The 24,547-nt window shown below is 43.4% G+C and overlaps 2 long non-coding RNA genes across 4 annotated transcripts in view; one reads left to right on the top strand and one right to left on the bottom strand.

Annotated features, from left to right (window-relative positions):
• LOC136998415 (uncharacterized) overlaps positions 1-24,547 on the bottom strand; it is a 165,992-nt gene that overhangs the window by 3,151 nt on the left and 138,294 nt on the right. The window lies entirely within an intron of this gene.
• The window catches only part of LOC105668752 (uncharacterized), a 75,708-nt gene that overhangs the window by 2,845 nt on the left and 48,316 nt on the right, over positions 1-24,547 (top strand). The window lies entirely within an intron of this gene.

The following is a 24,547-nucleotide window of genomic DNA, read 5'->3' as shown; positions in this document are numbered from 1 at the left end:
TCGTGGACGTCCGAACGCTTCGGCCGCACCCACCATAGATCGGTGGAAAAGGGTCGCCGCGGCGCGGTCGGCCGGTCGCCACGCGGGTGGGGGAAGAGTTGCTCGGAGATAGTAAGCTCATTTATACCTGGGACGTGCTTGCGAGGTAAAACTGCTGAAAAATGATATCCGAGCCCCGGCATCCCGCGGATTCTCCCGTCCGCCATGGCCATCGTCCGCGCCGCGTTACCATCTCGCACAGTCGGGACCGCGTCCCTCGCCCTCGCCTCCCGCGACCCTCACATCGCCCTCGTCCGCCCGCGGTCTCATATCGCAGATAGGAAATTCTATCCTTCCGTTTTCGTTGCGCACCCCTCCCGCACCCGCCTCCCGCGCCGCCGCCGACCCCCTCGTCCGCCAACATCGCCGCCGCTTCCACCTTCGCCACCGACCCCCTCCCTCCCCCCCAACCCGCTCGCGCGGTACGGCCGGCGCGGCCCCGCGACGGCAACTATTAAAATCTGGGATTCCATTTAACGGTTCACGGCAAAAGACTGAATATTTTCATGGATAATTCGCGCGATGAAATGTTACGGCGCTGCGTTACATCGGCGAAATGTTTTAAAAGCGGTCGGTGGTGCCGCGCGCGGCTCGCTCCAACTACTTTACAATTCCGCGAGAGATGTTACAATTCGACGGCGTTATTTGCGATAGATTGGAACATTGTCAAAATATTTCCCTTCGTTTCGACGGCTGGGATAATTACCCGTGGAAATTCGTTTGCTCTCGCTCCGCAGATAGAAATACATACCTCTTCCCTTCCACACTCGAGTCGATTGAGCCACAATTATGCGATAGCGACGTGCGCTACGTTTATCTTTTATTAATGCCGGCGCATGCCTGTGCGTGGCCCGCATTTCCCATATTTAGTAGCCCAGCTATAGCCGTCCGACTCTTAGCCCGTGCAAACAATGCGGTAAGCAACAATCGGGGCGTTTGTTAATTTCGGCGGCGTTATTCGGCGAAAGTCGGTGGCGAGGAAAGGATTAACGGCGGACGGAGAAAGGTCGACGTCTCTTTCGGTTACGACGTGCATTCAATTTTCTTCGCGCATGCACCGGATTCTTAATCACCGTAGGCATTCTTCCGAGTTTACGGAGTGGAAATGCGGTGGCTGGAAAGTGACTCGCGACCACCGGGATCCGGAGGAAGGAGGACGTGGAAGGTGGGACATGCGAGGAGATGGAGGAGCAGTCGGTCTCCCGGCAAAAAGAGCTGGACGAAGGTTAGATTAATGGTTGAGAAATGCAAATTGTCCGGTAACCCCCGGAGGCAGGGGGCGGTTGGGGGCGGGATGGAGGCATGCGGTGGCCCCTCCGGTGGGTGGATAACGGCGTCTCACCCGCTTACCAACCAGCAAAAACCCCTTAGAAATATATCGTAGGTCATTTCCCTTGCTAAACTCGAGGAGAAAAAATTGCCGGCGAACCCTGGAACCGACCGTGCCGCGCGTCCACGAACTCACACCCTCGTACCTGCCACCCACTATCCTCCCCCCTGGCCGCCCTCCTGCCGGCCACGTCGCCCATCTCGCCTCATCCCGTAACCAGGCTCGGTCCGACGTTCAGAAAGCGGACTGACCAACCGACTGCCGCCTCCCGGCGCCTTTTTCGCGGCACGGAACACGCGCCTCCGCGGAAGGAGAGAAACGCCGGAATATATGCGGGGCACGGAACAGAAAAATGGCCGCGAATTTGTTTTGGGTGGGCGAGGGATGAGCGCGGCGGCGCGGCCGGGGGGAAACGAGAGCGTGCGCGCGGAATTCCTATGTCCGCGCGAAAAGGGTGGCGTTTACAGACGAGGCCGGATAATCGGCGATAGTTTATTTTTGCTAGCGTCCCCCCACGCGACCCCCCTTTCAATTCGCTCGACCCGATTTATCGACTGTGTTCAATTGATTGTCCAAAGGACTGGCCTCTTCCTTTCTTTGTCGCTGATCGGTCTTTTGTCTTTGTGCCGCACACCTTGCACTTGATCCATCAGCATATCGGGGTTTTAGGAATATATCGCAGTGGAACAAAGCTTTTTTCCAATTCTATTAACGACAGATCTCGACATCGCCTTATTGGTAGTATTTTAGCACTTTTTCTGCAGATCCGCAAATTAAACCATGTTACTTTTATTTTCTTCGCAAAGGTTCGCCTTCCGATTTTTCTTTTCAGCAAAGATTACTTACCTTGTATGCTAAAATTATTTTAATTTTTTTCGAAGAAGATTTTAATAGAGATTTTTATAATTATTAATTATGTTATTAATTATGAATTTACATAATCATGAATTAATTATGTTAATTAATGCCATACGCGGATAGAATACGGGCTCTTGAAAATATGAAGAAGACGAAAATTTGTGAAGAAATTTTAATATTGAAATTGTTAAAACACATATTTTTGGTAATTTTCAATTAAGTTAAATAAATAAATGGATAAATAAAAACAGTTATTGCTGGTATCTAAATATGACACTATGTGCAGTTTTTTTTCTATCAAAAAACGCGATTATTTTTCATGAAAGCTCTGATTAATGAACAACAGTTTTTTAGGTAACTTTTTTTTTAACAAAGATTCACACAATTTCGCAAAGTGAGTGTCAATAAAAAAAAATGCTCGAGCCTTAAAGAGCATAGCCGGTTCACATCGGGTGATAAAAAATCCCGTTACAGCGCATCACGTCGTGTCCGTTTCATCAAATCTTCCGACCGATAAAGAGCGATGCCTCGGCATCAACCTGTGGCGTCCTTCCACCAGGACGCCCGCGTACCAATATTGGCGCATCTCGGTCGTTCGAACGTAGTGTCAATCGCGTCACTCCATCCGTGCACATTGCGCGCGCGCCATATATACATGTAGACATATACATATTCGACCCGATTTTTTTTCGGTATACACGTATACATATATACTCTTCGTTTTACTCAATTTATCGTCCTCAGAGAAAAATTGCCGAACGGAAAACAATGTTCCGGCATGCAAAAGGGGAACGAATTCTCGAAGAATCGCACGCATTTTTCTCAGCTTCTTAATTTATGTACCGTAGCCGGCGGTCCAAGACAGTGTCGCGCTCCTCATTTGCGAGGCGCATCATCCGGACGGCGAAAGCCGCGTTTGAAATATAAATGAAAAGTTTTAATAAAGCGCGGTACGTTAAAAAAATGCGGAAAAATGTCAGCCAAGCGGCAGAAGTTGCGCAACATGTGAATATGCAAGCGTGAGGAAGTTACATTTCCGTTTCGTACAGCGAAGAGGCGCGGCGTCGGTGGCGGCAACGGCGGCCAGTATTTCGCAATTAACGCATTCCTTAATCCCCGGTAACTGCTGAATATTTCCGCATTTGCCCCTGGTGCCGTACCCGCCGCGGCGCTGTAGTGGCCGGTAACGGCTGGTACCGGCGATAATCGTGAAACCATTCCCTCGCTTATGCCGCACCGGTTTGCTGAAAGTTGCGCGCCATGGCGAGGACGCGGCTTGTACGTAAATCTCGGAAGGCGTTTTCCGGGCGAAGCTACGTCGGCGGCGGGGAGGGGGAGGGGGGGGGAAGAAGGGTAGTCGTTTAAAACTAGAAATCCCGGGGAACGACGGGGACACCTGAAACTCCGGTGGGCGTCGGGAACCGAGACGGAGGTGTGCGCGCACAAGGGGGAAAGGAGGAAATGATGAAAAAAGGCGCCTGGGCGAGAAGCGGGGTACACTTATTTTCATTCCCGCCACCTCAGTTGGAAGAGAGTCCTGCGGGAGAACCGCGCGCGGCCTCATTTGTTACCCTTAATGTCCTGCAGCCACCTCCGTCCTCCTGTCCCGCTGCCTCCGGGATCTTATGAGCGAGAGGACGCCCGGGAACTGCCGTCACTGTGTGTACGCGCGCGCGCGCGCGCGCTCGCTCGCTCGCTCGCCCGTACGTGCGATACGGCCTTAGAGCGCGGGTAACCCTCTCCAGGAATATATTTTAGGAATTATAGGGAATTCTATCGTGCGAAAAAAAAAGAGAGGGAAAGAAGCACATCGCGATGATTTATCGCGGCCGGCATCCGCGAAAGTAATAATAGCGAACGTATCGGGCTCTCCTTTGGCGAACGGCTTGGTACGCCGCCTTCACCGTAATCTCGCTGCTCCGACTTTAAGCTCTTTTTCCTTTCAAGCCCTTTTTTTTCTTCACTTACATTTCCACAATGTGTTAAATAATATATAAAAGGCAATTGAGTTCCTTTTTTTTTTATCACCCTTTTCTGCACCTTCTTCCTTCGCTTCCTTTCGCATCATTCAAACGAATAAATAACACGACGAAAGGTATTGACGAGCCAGTTAATTTTAAGCGCAGCGTGTGAAAGTAGGGGGACTTCCATTTCGAAAACCAGCGACGCCTCGTGTGTCGCGCCATTAAAGATTTTTTTTTTTCGATCTCACTTTCTATATCGCGGCAGCTGACCCTCCATCCGGTAGAGTGCCTATATTTTAAAAATCGTCGGAACAGCAGCTCCTCGAGAGGAAGTTGCCTCGGAGTAATTAACGATTACCAATCAGCAGCGCCCACTTGGATTCTCTCGAGGACGGGAGTCAGGAGGGTCGGTACGGTTTCCACGGTGAGCGAGAGGAGACGGGAGGCAGGGAGGAGAGGAGACGCGGAGACGGAGAAAGAGAAAGAGTGGACGGCGTGTGGTCGTTTGCTAATATGAATGTCCTGTCAGTAGCAGCGGCTCCTTGCCAAGAACGTACCGCTTGCTAATATGCCCGGTTGAAGGGAATATTTACGAGGGTGAAAAAAATATCGCCGGCGATACCCCCGACCTCCTTCCTTCGTCATCTCCGGTTTGATGAGGGATCCGCCCGCCATCCCGGTATGAAGGCGCGAATTGGATTTTCTGGGAATCAATTAGGATGCTCCTCTACGCGTGCTTATTCTTCGCGATTTGTATGTGTCGGTGCGAAAGACCGGCGTGAACGCGGAGGAATTTTTCATCGCGGTGGTACGGCTTTCGTGCGGTTTCCACACGCGCGCACACAATCGCGTGTATCGATAGAGATCAGTGGTTCTCAGAAAGTATACTGCAAAGTTTCGCACGTTAGATCACTGCTGTTAAAAAAAAAAAAAAAAAAAATGCATAAATAATTCTGCTTATAATAGAAATATTATCTAGTATACATAATGTATTATATTATTACGTTGAATGTGCCAGAAACAAGCTCTGAGAATCGCTTATGCATAGATCGATACGCAAATATATCGAGAGCACGAGAGAAGAATCGTATTGTATCGTATTGTATCGTATTGTTTGTGGTTATACTCACGTTTGTCAATCTGCATTTATTTCTAAAATTTCTATGTTATATTATGATTAAAATAATGTATGCTATTATCAAGTTACATAAACGTGCGTTGTTTGATATGCAAATGCACGATTTCAGAGTCCTTCTAGTCTTATAATGATTTCGTGGAACAGACGAACGCATAATATGTTTTCAGATAATTCGCGGATATGTTGATAATTTTCAAAAACAACGTTGAAACTACATCTGGGAATATAACGTTAATTCGGTACTTCCATCGTTAACAATCGCTTGTATATGTTCTTGGAGGAATCGCTTGGAGGGTGAATTTAATAACGCGCTGTTGTAATGAATACCATAGTATATATTGATCGCATTTTGGCGTCGCCTTATTACGCAGTGAGATATTTTTTATGACTCTTTCTGCATTTTCCAGTGACATAAATTACGGGGCATTTCCTAACCACGTACGCGGACCCCTTCGATTTATCCATAAAAATAGCCGCATTGTCGAAACTCCGTTTCCCGAATGCCGCGTTGGGCGTTCCTTTTTTTTCATGTAAATTTTACTGCGCGGCGGAAGGAGGCCTAATTTTTTTCGCAAGGGCGGTTCCCGCCGCCATTTTGTGCGGCTGGAAGGGTCGCCAGGAGCCCCTGAATTTACTCTAATTACTTTCCCGGGATATTACGGCTCTGTAGAAATGTTATTGATAACAACTGCTTGTTGGCTCCGCGTGTTGTACGGGCTTTCTGCCGACTGTAAATTATTCTTAAAATCGGTGATTATTTATAATTTGCGACAAATATCGTCATTAGATCTTACGACCTGTTATTAGCAATGCAAACGTTATTATTACTCCTGTCCGGCATTAAGAGGTATTTTTATTGTTGCAGTTATGACGCTCATTCGAAGAAATGGGAATTTATCGTTTTACATAGGGACGAGTTTTACAGCATAAATATAGCAGTTTTTAATTGCAAGTTTCTGTTTAATTACATCTGAGTTTCTATAACATTTTATTTATGCTAATAATGATCAAACTTGGTAATCGGAATGTCGTAATATGTTTACAAATAATTGGAAGAGATGTGAGTAGAATTTCATTGACAAATCTGTTTACCTGTCAGACGATAAAAATGATGATGTAACATTGCTCGTACAAATAGTACACGATTATACGTGACGAAAATTGGCGATTAACAATTTTTCAAGAATTTTACAGCTGTTCTCTGCACTACTGCCGTTAAATGATACTCTATTTGCATTTAACGCTCTTAACAATAATTGCGACACAATGTGTTCACTTTCTAATTCAAGCGTAGCGTGTACGCGAATTTTAAAGAGTTGTTTAAATGTAAATGAGGTGTAAAAGGACGTCCATTTTCCTTGTTCAGTGTTTGCCTATGTTATTGCAAGTGCGACATTGATTAAAATCCTGACGTTTAAAATAAATTATTTGGACCATGGAGGAGTGACTGAATGAAGTTACTTTTATTCGATCCATTGTTATTATGTTCGTTTGCGTTCATTAATAATCAATCAAAAAGAAAATGTTTGAAAAGAATTACATTTTTATTTTCACAATTTCTTCGCGATTTGTTCGTTAAAAAAATTTGTTTCCAATATGCGCTCCGTAAATGATTGATGGAATTGTCGTGCTCTTGTTTGAGCTGCAAAGCATGTAACTAAAAAATATTGCACTTTCCTGTAACTTTGATTTTGTGATGGCACCTATACATTTAACAACATTTTTGTGGATTTGGTGTTCTTTTTTCTCACCGGCGACTCTGACAAAATGGCGAGCGTCGGGAAGCCGCGCGCCGTCGGATAGGAGTTGCGTCGGCACGCAAGATTTCAGATCTTTCTGGGCAGTTTGTCAGATTATTAAAATTTTCGCAAATTAATATGAATTTTCAAAGTCACATTAAAGTTAACACAGTTCTAACTTTTTAACTTTATAATTTGCGAGAAATTTTTTGCCGTATCAAATATATTCTATATATACAAAAATTCTTTATATTGCTGCATTATTGAAAATGACAATATAAAATAAAATATTTCCCCTTTTATATTTCGCAGAAATTTAATACTGACAAAATTTGTAATATATATTATACTACATATATTGTGGAAAGTGTCGTATATATTTTCTATGTAGATCAGTGATTGCGTCTCAATTGCTAATAATTACTCAATTCCGATGTCTGGAATCGTGAAACATGAGAGCTGTGAGAGATGGGAGGAGACCTTTGTCTTCATTAAGGTATCGATCGACAAGTGCATTACTATCGGTGCATGAACTTTGAAAATGAATGAAGTCAATTCCTCACACAAACACCGATCTAAACAATACCATTCGCTCGAATTGATATCGGAAAATTTCGCGTGTGGCTAAATTGTATCATAAGACAAAGTAAGAGACGATATATTAAACTTTTTTTTTTTATTGAAACTCAAGTAAGATATAAAATTTTTATCTTTGAGAAACGATTGAGATTTGAAAACATTGCGTAGATATAGAATTATTGCCATGGCATATTTTCTATTTCATTTATCGTTATACAATTCAATGAAAACTGTTTCGCGTCGGTGTGAATTTGCGTTAACCCCAAATCAATATTTATAATGCGCATACTTCGATTGTACGCACGGAACAATATCGGGAATAAATTTTCCGGTATTTCTATCCGCTTGCGGTTCATTGATAGACATATTAATGTGTACATGTGTAACGAAACAAATGAAATCGGCTTGTTACTTGTAGCTGCGATACTACGATTATACGTATCCAATAAACGCCGGAGGCTGCTGGAAGCTCAAGCTAATTCGAAAACGGCAACTGCGTCGTAGATATTATTCATCGGATATATTTCCACGCGATAGTAAAGTAGCGAAAGAGGGATTCCCCAGCGGTGGTGCATCGCGATAACCACATTAATTATGCAAACATTTTTCTGAGTAGATGCATTATCCTTGCAGCGAATTGATTTATGTTATTTGTAAATTTTTGTATATTACATGATCGTTACACTACTAAGTATGTGACGCTCGTGCTTTCTGTGGATTAAAAAATTTATTATCGACAGAATACGCAAACATTTTGCATTACAATTAGCTAGAATTTAAAAACAAAAAAGGTCAAACATCGCGTCTGACTGAATCACGCGTGATTTATTTTACACTTTTTTTTTTCGTTTCATTGTTTGTTTTACGATCGGTGAGTGTTTCGCAAATTTTGGTGCCGGTATGCGCAACTAAGTTAACAGCATTACCAGGTAAAATTTTAAACAGATCCGATATATCCGGCCGCTGCGAAATCTCGGAACGCGCGGTAGGACCTAATGCCAAACAATTTCGAAAAATTCCGGATCGATCTAACCCAGTAACGAGCGTCGCACGTGTAACGGATTGAATTTAATCCCGGCCATTGTTCGTAACCAGAATTCACCAATCATACGTGGGTCGATCCGGACCCAGGTGCGATACATCGTAGGCGGGTCGAAGAGTTCGATAGCAGGGATGCACAGTTACTTTTTAGAATTTGTTAGCGAAAGAGTTTCCAGCAGAAAGCCTCCGCGTAACGGCACAGTGCATAATAAGTATTATATTTCGTGATTCTTGATCGACCAATTACGAAGATCGACATTGTTTTCGGTAACGAACTCGCGGATCTGATTTCAATGGAAATGAGAGAACACGGAAGTAAATATGGCGCGCCCAAATGAGAGACCATTGTAGAGAAACCGAGAATTACTAATTACTCGATTATTTTTGGCTAAAAAAATAAAGATGATAAAAAAGAATCTTTTGTACTTATTAATTCTTTTGAATCGACGAAGCGGAAAATATGAGATTTAGTGAACGAAGAAGAGATTCTTTTAGAAATCTAATGCAATATAACATCTCTTCAAGCGTGCCAATCAATAGAAAAGTACAAACGTCGAATGCATTTACAAAGTTTTCATATTTCAAAGTGATCTTTCTTTCCCTTTTTTTCTTTAAACGTCCGTATCGACGATTATGGTCATTAGCGTATTCCAAAGGGCACTAACGTTTATCAGGGAAATCAAGTTCCACCGTCGACAATTGCAATTTTACGATGGAATCGGTGACCGCAATACTGCTCAGTCGCCTTTGTGTACGACTGGCTCTCTTGGGTTTTTTTCTGGTAAGCGTGCGTTCGAAAACGCCCGAGCGCATATTAAAACCGCACGCGTAGGGGGACCATGCGGATTTTCGATCTGCGCTGATCCTCCCCGGTGCTTCTTTGCCGACTTCCAAACAGGCGGACGCCACGGCAACGAAAGCGACAAGCGGACAAAAAGCATAGTCACTGCCTTAATCCTTGAGGAGGCCTCGCTCGATATCGCTGCCGCACGAACCTCCGGGAGGATTCGCTCCCAGGAGGACGTCGAAGCCGCGTGCGTGCGGTGACGCATAATAAGCATTAGCCCTCCCGTTTATAATCGCGCGATCGGCCCGCTTATCCAGGCCAGGGCTGCGTGGGCGCGCGGGTGGCCCTTTGTTTGCGGAGACTTGCTTTTTCGAACGGCACGCGGGGGCGGCAGAGGGGCGGGGGGGAAGATGAAGGGGGTGACCGAGCGAGCGAGCGAGCGGATCGGAGATAGAGCCAGAGGAACGCACCCCTACAGAAACGAAAACGACGACGAATGCTAAACGATCCCTCAACCTCAGGCCAACCCTCGGCAACCCTCTTTTCCGCGTGTTTCTCCGCGTTGTACGGCCTCGCTGATAGGGTGGCCCGGTAGCCGTCGTTGATGCGAACCTCGCGAAAGATGGCTGCCCGCCATTGTCCCCGCCCGTTTTGGTTAGGCACTTTGAAATATTATGCCGACCGTATCGCCGGTGGTTACCTACGTGTCCTGCGTCTATTACACTAGGACTGTCGGCGATAAGCAACATCGCGTTGATGAGAACGCAGCCGGCGATATCGCCCGGCTGCGGCTGAATTTTGTTTTTGAAGAATTTTTCGTCGGTCTCTCTGGTATCTGACTTCTCGCTTTTCAGGATAGCTATTGTAAAAGTTTCGCGCGGGGGACAATGTAGCGATCCGCGGATGCTGTTATCCTAATTGAACCCCAATCCATTACGGACATTAACAATCAACCTGTAAATCTACATCTGAATAATAGAAATTAAATTTGAAAATTGACAGTAATTTTAACAGTTAGTTTGAGTAATTTATAATATATTATTGTAGAATAGTTCAAGGAGTCTAATCGGCTTGCCTTCTCCGGGGATGGGAAGACCGATCCATATATTAATTTTGATAATCTTACGCCAGTCTACCGTTAATGCACGCTATAATATCGGCGGTGTCGATAAATTTTTACGTACCATATCGTACTTGGGAAAAAATTGGTATTATTCCGCTGGAAGACCGTGGTCTTTCATCCTGCACCAATCGGTATTTCATTAAACATCGGTGAGGGTAGATCGATTGGATGAAACGCAACGTCCGGGAAAAGTTTGCGAATCAGGTTTCCGAAATGCACACGTCAATAATTTGCATTCCAATATCGATGCTATCGTAGTGGTATCAACTTTGATTATTATCCCTTTTCCCATGTTTGTTTCTTTTCTGTTGCTGCATATCCCGAGCGCGTTTTTTCCCGCATCCTCCCCATATCGAGACATTAATCGTGTTTAATTGTTTCTTTGTGTCGATAAAAACAATTCTTTTTTTTTTTTTTTTTTTTTATTACATTAATATGTGTAAATAGTCCAACCAATTTTAGGTTTATCTATAATTATTTAACGTACATATTTAATGTTTATATTTGCCAGGAATCTCCATTTTTTTTTATTTAAGTCACTGTTATTCACTGTTATTATCTTCTCATAGTTTTTGTCGTTTTTTGTGTTACTATTTATATATTACTATCACATAAAATTTTTAATAGAAGTAAAAACCCAATCCTCTTTCCTTTACATGTAATCACTAACTTGCGGAAGGTTTTTCCTTTTCTATCCGATCACTAGCTTGCAGAAGATCAAGTCTTAATTGCCATAAGTTGTTTTATAAATAAGCTTGGAGCGATTCAGGCTTTCGTTTATCTGCACGCACATCGCACAGCATCGTGAACGTATCACTAGCGACTAGTGCATCGGTCAGGTGCAGTTTGCCGCGGCTATGCTCGTTCATTTGACGTAGAATCGGATTTCATTATACATAGCGCGGCCAGATTGAACGGATCAAACGAAATGCCGATAAAAAGTTTGCAAATAGGCTTTTTAGAAGGAGATCAACACGATTTCCCGTTGGTTTACATAGAAGCCGTCATATCGCGAGTCAGTTCTGTGTTTTATGAGAAAGTAACATTATCGGATATTTTTAGCGAATCGCTTCACGGCTTAACTGCCAATTTCTAACAGCAACCTATAACAGAGATTTGTAAGTGAAACTTTTTTTCCACGATCTAGCTTGAATATTAGAATTTTTAATATTACGGGAGGAGCAGAGCTAGCGCGTAGAGATTTAAACAACTATACATCGCGCCGGGTCTATTGAGAATGGCAATTGATTATTCACAAGGAAGAAATATTAGCAACCGCGCAGCGATAATTCTGAATAGCTTAATGTAGCAGATACTTTATTGCTAATATGTTCATTAACTTTTGCGTCAAGGTCATAATTTGCGCACGCATATGTGTCCTATCGCGGGATTATTACTGCGATTTAATGAATTCCGGAAGTTTGTGCCAAAATTAAACGATAAAACGCTTTCTCTCACTTTTAATGGTGTTTATCACTTCGGCCGTTTAATTGATACACTAATTTACAAACTTGCCGGTTAATGAAAAATCAATATTTTTCGCGGGCGTCATTATAAACGCAACGCGTTAATGCGCATTTTACCACGTTGTGGATTTTACAGAAATAATTTAATGAGCATCGATTACAGATTATTAGCGAAGCAGCTGTATTTAAGTTGACCTTGTGTCGCACATCGATCCCTACTATTTCCGGTTTCCACTCTCACTTCATATCAAACAGACCGACCGTCCGTGTGCATCGCTGTTGTAACACGGGATTTGCTCTGTATCGGTGTCCGCGCAATCTTGAGTTGACGTAAACATAAATTCTCCGAAAAACTCAATGAAAATATTTCCCACCGCTGTGTTTATTTGCTCGTATTGTTTTTCCGTCGTTTGCGTGTTACCTACGAAACGGTTGGCCTTGTGTGACAAGCTTTTATCAATCGCGCGGACCAATATATTTTCTTACGAAAATTTATATTTCGTATTTTCGATAACAAACTGCAATTAACGCGAATAACGCGGCACAAATATTTATGATACTATATTATAAAATGGCGTAAACTATTTTTGGTTTATAGATTTTACTTAAAGCGACATAAACGGGACAAATAATTTTTATTCGGGAATCTGTCCAGCAAATATATCATGCGAATTGGACGCGTACGGTCTGCATATCGTCGATCATTAGAAGCTGATTTACACATCCGATCGAGCACTTCTGATCCAATGGCAATCTATTTTCCATCAAAGTTGCAAATTTGTTTCGCCACTGTCAATATGCTCTTTTTTTTTCAAACCAATCGTTTTACATCGCGCAGAACGTAAAATAAAATTTTTCGTAAACAGCTATCGTCTATATATATCTGTATATAAACAATACCGAAACGATCGTTACTGCGAAAAGATTGTCCGTGTGTCTACTTTGTGTTACTTACATTGCGCACTGCCATCGCACTTTCTATTTACCCACGACAGTGACTAAACATTTTGAGGGTTAGCCGAGATAAATTTTCCCAAATTTTGTTTCGCGAAACCAGATAGACGGACGACGCGTGCGTGTGCAGCCAGGCAGATTAATCAAACGGTAGAAAAATTGGAAGAGGAAGCTATTGACAGCCGGCGCGGTATAAAAAATAAATGAAATTCAATACCCGCGCCTGCGATGGGCGGTTAATAAGCAAAAATCTGTCAACCAGCACCAATGGCGCACTTAATTAACGTCGTATGCCTCATGAAAAACCTTCGAGGTACGCGTGATCAACAATTTATTATGTTCCTCTGTCTCGATTTGACGCCGACTGCTTAAGTGATTATTGATCTTTCCTGAAGTTGCCGACAGCTTGCACAAATCTTATAAATAGCAACGAAATTTATTAGAAATTATTCTAAAATAAATTAACGTGATAACTCGTTATTTGGCACGCGTACTACGTTCCCCACATTGCATCCGAAATATATATGCAGTAGCATTTATTTAATTTTGGCAATTAATAAGTAGTGTTGTGTAAGTAGTTAATTTATAAGTAGTGAAAAAAATACTTTACATAATAGTATACTTATTTATTAACATTACTGTGTTTTAAGTGCCTATTTCAGGTAATGTTTTAGGACTAATAAGAAGTTGTATTGCAGCTGTAAAAAAATCTTGTTCGTATGTCAAGAAAACGATATAAACTTTATTAAGAATTATAGTTTTGTGTCGGACTCAATATATCACGTCTGTTGAATGTTATAGCATATTTTTCGTTAAACTATATTCACTAAACACATCAGTATTTCTTAATAAAACTACTGATCAAAGATGGATCAGCGCTTAAAATGAATTATAACGATTATATTCTTATTTTATAACGAATTGACACATTGTCTAGATGCAGTATTTGTTTATCAATTGTCCAATAAATGATAATTTTATCAAGTCTTATCTTAAACAGCGAAAAACATAGTTAAAAATGTATTTTACGCGGTCCGACGGCAAGCCATTGGTTTTGCGATCACGCGAGAGAAAAAATAATAAATCTGGCATAAAAATCATCAACAAAACTTGTTTTTATGGATCATATAACTTAAATAAATGGCGCATGTCGCGTTTTCTGGAATATTTCCGGAATATTGGACTAATTTTTCAAATTACGGTATCGCTGTTTTTTACCGTCGGCAGAAGAATGTGTTGCTTGAAATGATCGCAGAGCACTTGTTTTGAAAATTATAATAATTATCCGCATAAATTAAGATAATTACGATTATATACAATATTTATCATCTTTCTTATATTATTTTTTATCATAGTTTACTAAAAAGAATGATAAGAAAAATTAGCACGACTTATATTCTTTCTAAATTTGTAATTTGTGAATTTTGTCGATAATTTATTAAAGTATGATATAGTTCTAATATAATTAAGATATAATGCATGTTTATAGTTAACATCGAAGTTACTTCGAAGCATGAAATATAAAAAAAACTTCTTTCTCTTAAATTTTATATTAGGCGACACAATACGCGAAAAAATTTTCTTATTTTTATAAATATTTAATGCAATTTAGTAAGATTGTTCATAAAAAATCAGTAATTCCATAAAAAATTAAAAATTCAACTTTTAAACGAGAAAATATTAACTGCACGGCATACTACATTTTTCTGATTAAAAATTTATTTTTTGACAAACAATAAAGAACATGTATAAACCATATTTTAACAACATTCGGAATATGCAAATTTTTTAATGCAAATAATGATTCAAGCGACAGAATATCGAAGATATTTGTACGAGACGCGCGCCTCCATTTTTACGTCGGCAAAATGTCCGACGGAAAGCGAACGGCTCGTTGCGCGACGAAAATTTGTTTTGTCTTTTTATTCGCTATTTATTGAAAAAATGTTTTTTTTTATTTAATCTTTATTCATCATATCTGCATTATTTCACCAATCATTAATAATAAATCTACAAAGTTTCCTAAATATAGGTATATGTGACAGATTTGCTTCTACAAGACATTTATTTGAGTTATTTTGATGCATTTTGTAAGATTTTCTGAAAATGTTATTTAAGAATAATATAAATGTCATCAATATACTTCGATCCAACTGCTCGTTTTTGTCTAAAACGATTATATTTTTGTTAAATATTTGTCGCGCGCAAAGTTTTAGTATTGTCAGGAAAAAACCATCTGTAAGATGTTTGAATCAATGAAGAATTATCGCAAAATGTTTAGATGAGTGTTTTTACGAAATATTGCAAGTAGATAGGCGGCTGCGACGGCGCTGTGTGAGCTAAGGCCGCCATAAAAATTCGGTGAGTTCAACCAACGACGAGGGCAAGGTCTTCTTTCGTCTCGAGCATCGATTCATGCGCACTCGCACTTTCCTCCATTTTTATTCGAGGTATAACATGTCTCTCCCTCTTTATCTCGGGCGGTGAGCTCTACGTTCTAAGGAAAATAATATCCTTAACATTATTTGCCGTATTTAAGTGAATTTAGTAAAAAGATGCGAAGAAGAAGTTACTATTCGCCGTTTCTCCGTTCATAATTGGCGACTATCTTTCCCATAAAACCTTATTTATTATATGAAGCGTGCATTTGCTGTTGTATCGAGAACATGCATCATATCAGCGAATGCATATTTATATGTATAAATATCTCCATTTTGTTGGGCAAATATACATTTTTATAATATCGTGACCTATGTATCGGAATCGCGTTTGATTGTTGAGTTTTATGTGGATTTATACTATATCAATAACCGCAGCAATAAAATATAATCGTGGCACTGTCGTTATTAATTTTTCAATTCCCTCTTTTCGTTTGCTTTCGTAAGTTTCACCGACAATTTGAAGCGCGTCAACTTACATGTATCGATTAACAAATATTCAACGACCATCAAATGGCGATTGAATAATAATAGCCTTTTTTTTAACCTCACGACGAACGGACGTACGTTTCATAAACGCGTTGTGAAAAATGGTAATCGTATCGAATACGTGATACCGATGGAAAAGAAGTATAAATCGAACTTAAGTAATAATGAAGTGATAAAGGTTAAATTTCGAAGTTAATTACGAACCGATGACGCGGAAAGTAATTTCGTCTGATAGTGGTCCATTTTCAGGTCATCGTAGCGAAAATGATATTTAACGTAATTATTTTGTTGGTAACTACGAACTTTAACCTTCGCATCCGCGTTATAATTCGCGCGCGGTTCGTCGCCCTTTTACATTTATCTCGGCACGTTTAAATGTTTAAATAAATATCTGCCAGTTTTACATACATTATTAGTTTCGTATTTGTTTCCGATCACTTTCTGTTTTCAGCCGCGCGCTGAATGCTCCACATGATTTTATTGTTAGTAATTATTGGAACATTTATATCTTTCACTTGCAAAACTCCCGCTTTCGATTTCTGTTGCGCGAACAGGCCGAGCGGGAGATACATTCCTCGCGCGACCATTTTTTTCACAAGCTCATCTTCGTTTTGGTGTAATACCCAGACGTAGGGTATTATGTAATTTACTTTGTGCCCCCGACTTCGCGACTTGAGCTCTCGCCGCTGTAAAACTAACGTTTTAATCGCGTAAGAAGAGGATTTCCCGTTTTACTTACAGAGGAGAATAAAAAAGTAATCGACGGAAATCCTGCGGAAATCTAAAGTCCGAGAAGAGCGTCGGATGACCTCCGGCGATTAGCAAGCGTTCCTTCGCTTTATCCGCGATCAGAAATGGAAAGTGAATCGCACTTTCGATTGCCGGCAAAAAACAGAGGCGAATAGGCGGGCTGGGTGAGAGGGAAAGAGGGCGGGGGAGAGTCGCGCAGAAACACAGGCGCGTTCCGCATTTTCATTACGTTTCTATTCCGATTGATTGCAAGTAATTGGACTACATTTCTGCGCAATTTATATTATTCGCGATAAACGGGAATACAGCGCGCGCGACAATACCGTCGCGGTTTTTACGGAAGACACGCTCGTTGTTTCGCGGATCGCGAAATTTATTAATACATTTTGCAGGCGGAAAAAGATATCGGGCTTGGTAGAAGTTAGGTGATACCGCGGACGTCCGACGATCTTGACAGAAAACCGATTGTACAAGCACTTTTGCGGGCTCCGGAGCTAAACGCATGTAATTACATCGGACATCGCTTTCGAATAATGAGAATAAGAGAATGCAAAATTAACATGTAAAACGTTAAAACGACACATTTTGCACGATAGAAACGGGACGTTCAACTGTCATCGTAATAGCCCGATCGATATTTTTAATTAAGTCACGTAATTTTTTCAAAAACATGTTCCATTCTTTTTGTCCACGAACCCGCAACACTTTATTATGCGTCACAAGGCACCGGAGCGTAGAACAGCCTTTTAATGCAGATCAATCGAATTATTTCGAAGTTTAGTTTGCCTATTCTCCGCTTGTGCGTGTGTGTGTGTGTGTGTGTGTGTGTGTGTGTGTGCGCGCGCGCGCGTGTGTGTGTGAGCGATATTACAAGTTAGGGAAATATGCCGACTCGTATGGCGGAATATATCGCGAGCGACGTCGATGAAAGGTCCGGCGGAAATTTTTCAACTACTGAAGCACCGGATCGCGAAGGCCCGAAATAAAATTTGCTTTGCGTCGCCCTCGTGCCCGACACCGCAAATACGCCGAACATCGAAACGAACTTCATGACGATTTCATCGACCGATAACCGCGATTGGTTTGACGTTCAACCGCATACCTATGATTCGATAAGGTTCGAAACGGCGGATAAAATATGAGAATTATTAGAAACGAGCGAGTGCAATCGTCATTGTCGTCGCCCTCGCAATTAGCGAACGCTAAATTCGTTTTGTGTAAACAAGAAATTAATTTAGGTTCTAACTTTTCTGTCTGAAATTTAATTTTATCAACGTTGCCAAACTTTGACTGTAGTTGAATTAATTCTCGCTTCAATAATAATTTCAGAGAGAGAGAGAGAGAGAGAGAGAGAGAGAGAGAGAGAGAGAGAGAGAGAGGGACACAGTTATATTAGAATTGAAGTTAATTTCTACTTAAAAATAACATCGAAGAACATTTAGAAAACTTACTTCATTTAAAAGATACAGCAACGTGAATTCTATTAGAGTTTAATAAATCCCAGTATGATACTGCAGAATGTGAAAAGATGTTATGTAGACAATCAGACTGCAATGAATAACCGTCCGACAATCTTTGATGCACAGGTTGCGACACAATACAGGTTTATTCAATGAAATAACGCATCAATGAGAATTTTTTCCACATCTACGAAAAGCTGAGTACGCTTTATTCAACATGCAGATAAAAATGGTAGACATGCGCGATCGAGCTTGCATAAATCCTAATATTTTTTGTAAAATATTATTCCCGGCATCCTTACGCGACCGTATGATAATTATGCGCTGTATAAAAAATGTGCGCCTCGTTCGCTGTCCGGAATCAGAAATTAGAATACCGAGCACGCCGTCACGGTGAAAAGCGACTCGTACCTCCATGAAAAATACTGGAATGTTGATTCAACGGTCGGAGAAAAAATATTTTTTTCCGTAGAACGGTGCAGTGGGACGTTTTCAACGCTTGTACAGGCGTTATCAGTGCTTGACCGGTGAAGGTCGCGGATCAATTTCTTGAAATCTGAGCGTATCCACGAAAATATGATACGTCAATTGCACAAATAATACGCGATACAAAAATTACACCAATATTTCACAGCCAGTAGAAAATAATAATTTCAGTGATTTGTTTAAAATTCAATGAAAATATGTATCCGTGCTATTATCACCGGCTATTCAAATCGATTATGTATTTCTCATTTTAACTTATTATTTTTCTTCCTGCAATATTTATACGTTATAATACTTTTCACTCGAAGATTTTTTTCCGGCTGATGAGAAATCACGCATGCACAATTCGGTGTAAGAAACACTTACACTTTTATACCGATCGATTCACACAATCTACGCGATTGGAAAAGCTTGTAAATACCCGGACGAACTGAGGAACATGTTCGCACCGAGAGGACTCACTGTCAGGTTTCGTGAATCTTCCCGACTGCGAAGAATACCATCGGTCCCAAGTTTCGTGGGACCCAGATTCTGTTTTGTGCGGCAACAGCCAATGGGACACGTTCGGGGGGGGAACGAGTTCGTCTCCGCTTCGTGGGGGGGCCGAAAGCACACCGTCCCACTTGTTCCCGCACACGCACGGTGCAAGATGTGCACACACGGAACCCTTTGCAAGAAATAAATACGATCCCGGACGAAGAGCGCTCGGTTCCCAGGGAAATGTGCATAAACGATAGGATTCGTGCAGACGAAAGGTAGAGGTGAATCACAATGGTGCGACGGTTTTTCGTACATGTCAGATATCATAGACCGTTTAAAACTCGATAACGCGATATTCATGGCGATGCGAATTATTTAAAGAAAATTGCTGCCCGCGACGGAGTCGTCGCGTAATCAAAGATGCGTCTATAAGAGTTCATTGGAGCACGGAGCAGCGCACGGCGCACGGCGAGCTCATTTGCGGGATATTACATTTTATTAATATTTGCTCGACGTGCGCGGCAAACATTCCAAATTCACGACGTGTGTGCACGGCGCTTATAGAGGCGGGCGCCGCGCATAGAAGAGCACGTACACGCACGGGGACGCACGCGGATTCTTCTCTTCTCTGCCTTGCGCTCTCCCGCGCCCCCTCCCCCCCCGCCTCCCCCTCGTCACGTTATCCCGCCTCGGCCCTTCGCCGTTACGAGCCGTATGCTCGAAAAAGAGGAAACGCGCAACACGGAACCTCGTTCGTTCGTCGGGCGTAATTTTTTTCCCGCTTCGCGTTTCGAAAAATAGCTCTCGGAGAACGCGCCCGGCCGCGCCGTGCACTCTCGCGTACCAACGGCCTCGTACGTGCAACGAAGGGCGAAGGGCTCGGGCGAGCGCTAATACGCGCGTGTGATTATCCTTTTTCTCGGTGCCGGGCGTTTTATGGAGGAGCGTACGTACGGAAATATTTAAGGTCTGCTTTCCGAGAGATGTATAGGGGGACGTTTTGTATAGAGGACGAGCGGCGCGAGAGCTAGGAAACAACGTGATTTGCGAGGAAACGCTTTTCAGACCCCGACCCCGCCGTCGCGCGAAATCCGGACGACGCGCCGTTGTTCTTCGTGCATACGCATCGCCCTTTACTTTATTTCCGTGATGAAACAATTTCGTCACTAACTGGGTTTCCTTCCAGCGCCTTCGCGTGAAATTGTGACGTCCAATCAACCGACGTAGAAATAATGACCCGGCTGAGAGCTCGTGCGAAGAAAATAAATTCGTGTAACAAAACGCAGTACTTCTTATATGACTGTTATTTACATTTTCAGGACTGGATGATTGGAGACTCGAGTATCTCCACGCCAGGTCTCGCCGGCATCGTTTAAATTTTCGTCCTCCATTGATAAGATATTTCTTACACATATTATTTTGATTTGTGCAGTCTATATGCGAATTATGTATGAGAGCTATGCATGCTAGCTGTAGATTTACCAGTCACCACTGGCGGAAAGAAAACTGACCGTGAGAATGTCATGTCAGAAAATGTTGCTCATCAAAGATAATTTATGGCAATATGAGGCTTTCTTAGTGCTAATGAATACAATAATGTTTTAAAAATTTACTCGAGACTTTTTTTACAGTGCACAAAAGGTGTGCGTCATCGCAAAGCTATTATTTGGTGCCCGACGATCATTCGGCGAACTTTCGCGACAAAAGCGGAATCGCAGAGGCTAATAATGTCGCGTTGCTCGCAAACTAGTCTCCAGGATTGCGTGTGGCGTGTCGCGCGACGAACAATTTTTGATATATGCGGTGCGCACAAAGGGGGAGACGTAGTCAATCTCGAAACGATCTCTCCCGATAGCCCGCTCGTATCGCACGGCAACGAGTCGCGACGGCAATTAGATCGGCACGACGCCTTTTTATTACTCCGCCTGTTTTGCGACGGGAGTCGGACAAGTTATTCGGCGCGTGGAGTCCAACTACCGGCAACGTAGTTGAAAATAGTGGAAACGTCGCGAGTAACGACCGTATAAATTCCGCGGGATTGCCCGATGCACGTTCGTTATGTGTGCCAAGCGTGAGGAGGAGAGCGAGCGAGAAAAGAAGAAAGAGATCGTCGGGACGATGCGCGCGGGCGGACGACACGACGCGGAGCGGAGCGGAGCGGCGTGGCGCGCGGCGGCGGGTGTTTGAAAAGTTGAAGAAAAACCGTGGCGGTGTTTACCGGAGCCGCGGGTGGAAAAACTTTTCAGACAGCGGCTTTTGAATGGTCGTCGATCGTTCGCCGAACACTCCGCCGCACCGCGCCGCGCGCTGCCCCGTTTCACGGTGCGCGGATTTACCGGGCGTATTTTTTCGCTGGAGAGAAAGAGAGAACGAGCGCGCGCGCGCTTTTTTTTTTGTTTTATTTTTATCGGTAAATTCGTCGTAAATTTATCGGATACCATTTATCGTCGCGGCACGCTCCGTACGAACGAAAGTGACTTTGTAACGCTTGGCCTTTCCGATATAGCTACTTTAAAAAACGTCGTGATAAGCGCGTTACGCGCTAATTAAGACGGGAATTAACGGGCTCTCCGATTGCGCGTTAACATCGGTCGCGACATTCCCCCGCGCTATCATCTCTTACTGCTTTCACGGACCTTACGAATGAGTAACTCAAGCACGGCTCTTTCCTCCACGCACGTTAATGAATAAAGATATAAAAAGGCACACTAGCTTAATTAAATAAAATTTGCACGATTAACTGCTCAGCCATTACGGAGTGTTATGCATAACATCTTATAAATTATGTATTATGTGTAAAACGCGTGTAAAATACGTCGAAAATTATGTAAGCGACCTATGAGGATTATAGAGCGCATCCTGAATTTTTTCTCTACATCAGCGGTTGTTCTTACGTATAGTTTCGTAATAAGTAGATAACTAATAATTGCAGTGCCGTATAAACGCATACTCGTCAATGTAAATTAATTATTGTATTTCCCAAATCGAAGCCCGATGTACTAATTAGCAATTATCCGTTCGATCTATCATAATTCCTCACCCGGCGTGTAGTTACGCCACGAGAAAAAATTCATCGATCCAGCGAATTCGTCTCGTTAACCTGATTTACGGAAATCATCCGTATCGTGGACCGCGTCAATCTGACCTATTGTGAAAGCGCGAAACGTTTGTTGACCGTAATCGATGAAAAAATCTCATTCGCCGGTTAAGTCGGTCGTAAAAAACGCAGATGATTTTGTTCATTGGTCTTTTCCCGTTCGAAAACTATTCTACGCGTGTGATGGACTTCATTTCGCTCACTCGTTTCTCTTCAAAGCCACGGTAATGGAAGTCGGGATTTGTCAATTTCTTGTAATTACATTATTATTATAATATATTAAACAAGATAAATGTTCAAATAACCTATAAGATATCCATAATTTTTTAGTCTTCCCGTAAAAGATGCCTCTCTGATTGAGTTGACAGAAATTGAATTGAAAATCGACGTGAGTGCCAGTGAAAAAGTTATACATGTATACATGTCTGCGCAAATATACATACAGATATATTTTGCGCATCGCAAACCAAAGTATGGAAAAAAGGAAAAAATGAACAAAGTTAGTGACAAACACTTCTCGACGAAGTGGGTACGAACTACGTAGGTGCTTCGCACGCCGGAATCACGGTGTAAACGATCGGTTATTTGATTACGATTAATTTCCATTAGCGTCCATCGGTATAATTCGATTCCTATTAGCTTCGACGGGCGGGATAATGCCGCGGCTAATAAGAATACCATTACCGGAGGCTTGCGGCTCGAACGACGCGCCGATCGGCACCTGGAGAAGCGAACGTGTGCCAGGCAGGGTACCCAGAGGTGTATCTCTTAATGAAGCGGCGAGAGGTGGCGAGAGGCGGCGAGGCGACGATGAGATAGCCTGGCCGTTTGAGTTTTCGATCGGGCGGGGCGAGATAATGCGATTAACGCCATGCAAAATTGGACCTCTTTGAGCAACGTGTCGTTCGGTCGGCGATGCAACGCAGTTACCGCGGGAAAGGGCGAGCGCGCAATAACGTCGCCCGACGCTGCCGTGTACCTACGTGTACCTTCCAGGCACCGGTCAAAGTGCGGCGATTTTTAGGGAAATTTGCAAACGAGAGAATTCACGCTTGAAATTTCAGCCGGCTAATCGGCGCGAAAAGGGAGATCGACCCACGGAGATATCTGGTTTACGATAATTGCCCGTGCGCTTTATACTCGAGGAAATTTCTTTTTTTTACGTTCATTTGTCGTTATCTCGTTCATTTGCGGACGCCGGACGTCGCGCCGCGTCCTCCGCTCCGCTTCGCGACCATAAAGTTTTGCGATGCGATTTAGACGCGCGCACGCGATGCCCGATGTACAACTTTGAACGTATACTTTGGTCCCTATGTTTATATTTCGGATGAAATACACATGGCCGCGGTAATGAGCGGTAAAAGACGAGCAAAAACAAGGACGCTCGAAAGTGTCCTCTTCTCTCACTCGGTCGCAACAAGCGACGTATCAGAAAATCGAAGCGGCGCGCTCGCGTTCATCATTTACAATCCCGTGTATACTCTCGGCGATTCCGTTCTATAACTCGCGCGCGATCAAGCGAGCGGCGGACAGAAAAGTGGGTCCTCGAATTCTACGAGCGGCGGATGGAAAAAGCAATCGCGCGAACGAGTCCGCCGTCGTGTGTTCCCGTTGTGCGATCGACGAGCGGGGTGACGCAACGGGGCCGCGGACGCGGGCGCGGCGGCAACGCGGTGCAATTCCGGCGATAAAGCCGCGGCGACTCGCGAGGGGAGGGGTGTCGCGGAATGGAGACCCTTAATATGCGGCATTGTAAGTTAGATTGAAATCGCCGGCGGCGGGCGGCGGAGGACGCCGCCGCGGCGTCATCGGACATCGAAGGACCGGCACCGTCGGAGTCCGCGACACAGATTGAAAGGCATCCCGGCGCGCGACAGGCCGCGCCGCGCGTCTCTCACCCGCGCGCGTCGCTCGATCGAGACGATCGGGGTGACCCATTGGTGCGATTCACCCAGTACAGAAGCACGGGGTTAACGCGGAAGAGAGGTATGGCCTACAAAAATACAGATTTCCAATAACCGATAGCGCGCCTCTCGCACTCGCATCGCCACTGTTCTCCGACACCCTCCCTCGCCGTCCCTCCCTCACACTTGGACACAGAAACAATACAGCATGCGCATGAAGGGGTGCCTCCTGCCCGCCCGCGCGGTCCTCTCGCCCCCACGCTCCTCGCTGTCTCCCTTCGTTTCCCCGAGTTTCCCCCCGTCTCTCTCGGTGCGTCATTCTTTTCCCGCGAGCCGGCGCGCAACCGTCCCCGACACTTGCGCTGCTGTCTCCATTCCTCCGATGGGCGGCTTTTTTTTATCCCTTTCGAGCGTCGATTCGTACG

This window comes from Linepithema humile, chromosome 3, assembly GCF_040581485.1.
Source record: "Linepithema humile isolate Giens D197 chromosome 3, Lhum_UNIL_v1.0, whole genome shotgun sequence".
NCBI classification, from domain to species: Eukaryota; Metazoa; Arthropoda; class Insecta; order Hymenoptera; family Formicidae; genus Linepithema; species Linepithema humile.
The sequence above is the reverse complement of the archived record's forward strand: the minus strand, read 5'-3'. Positions and strand labels throughout refer to the sequence as shown.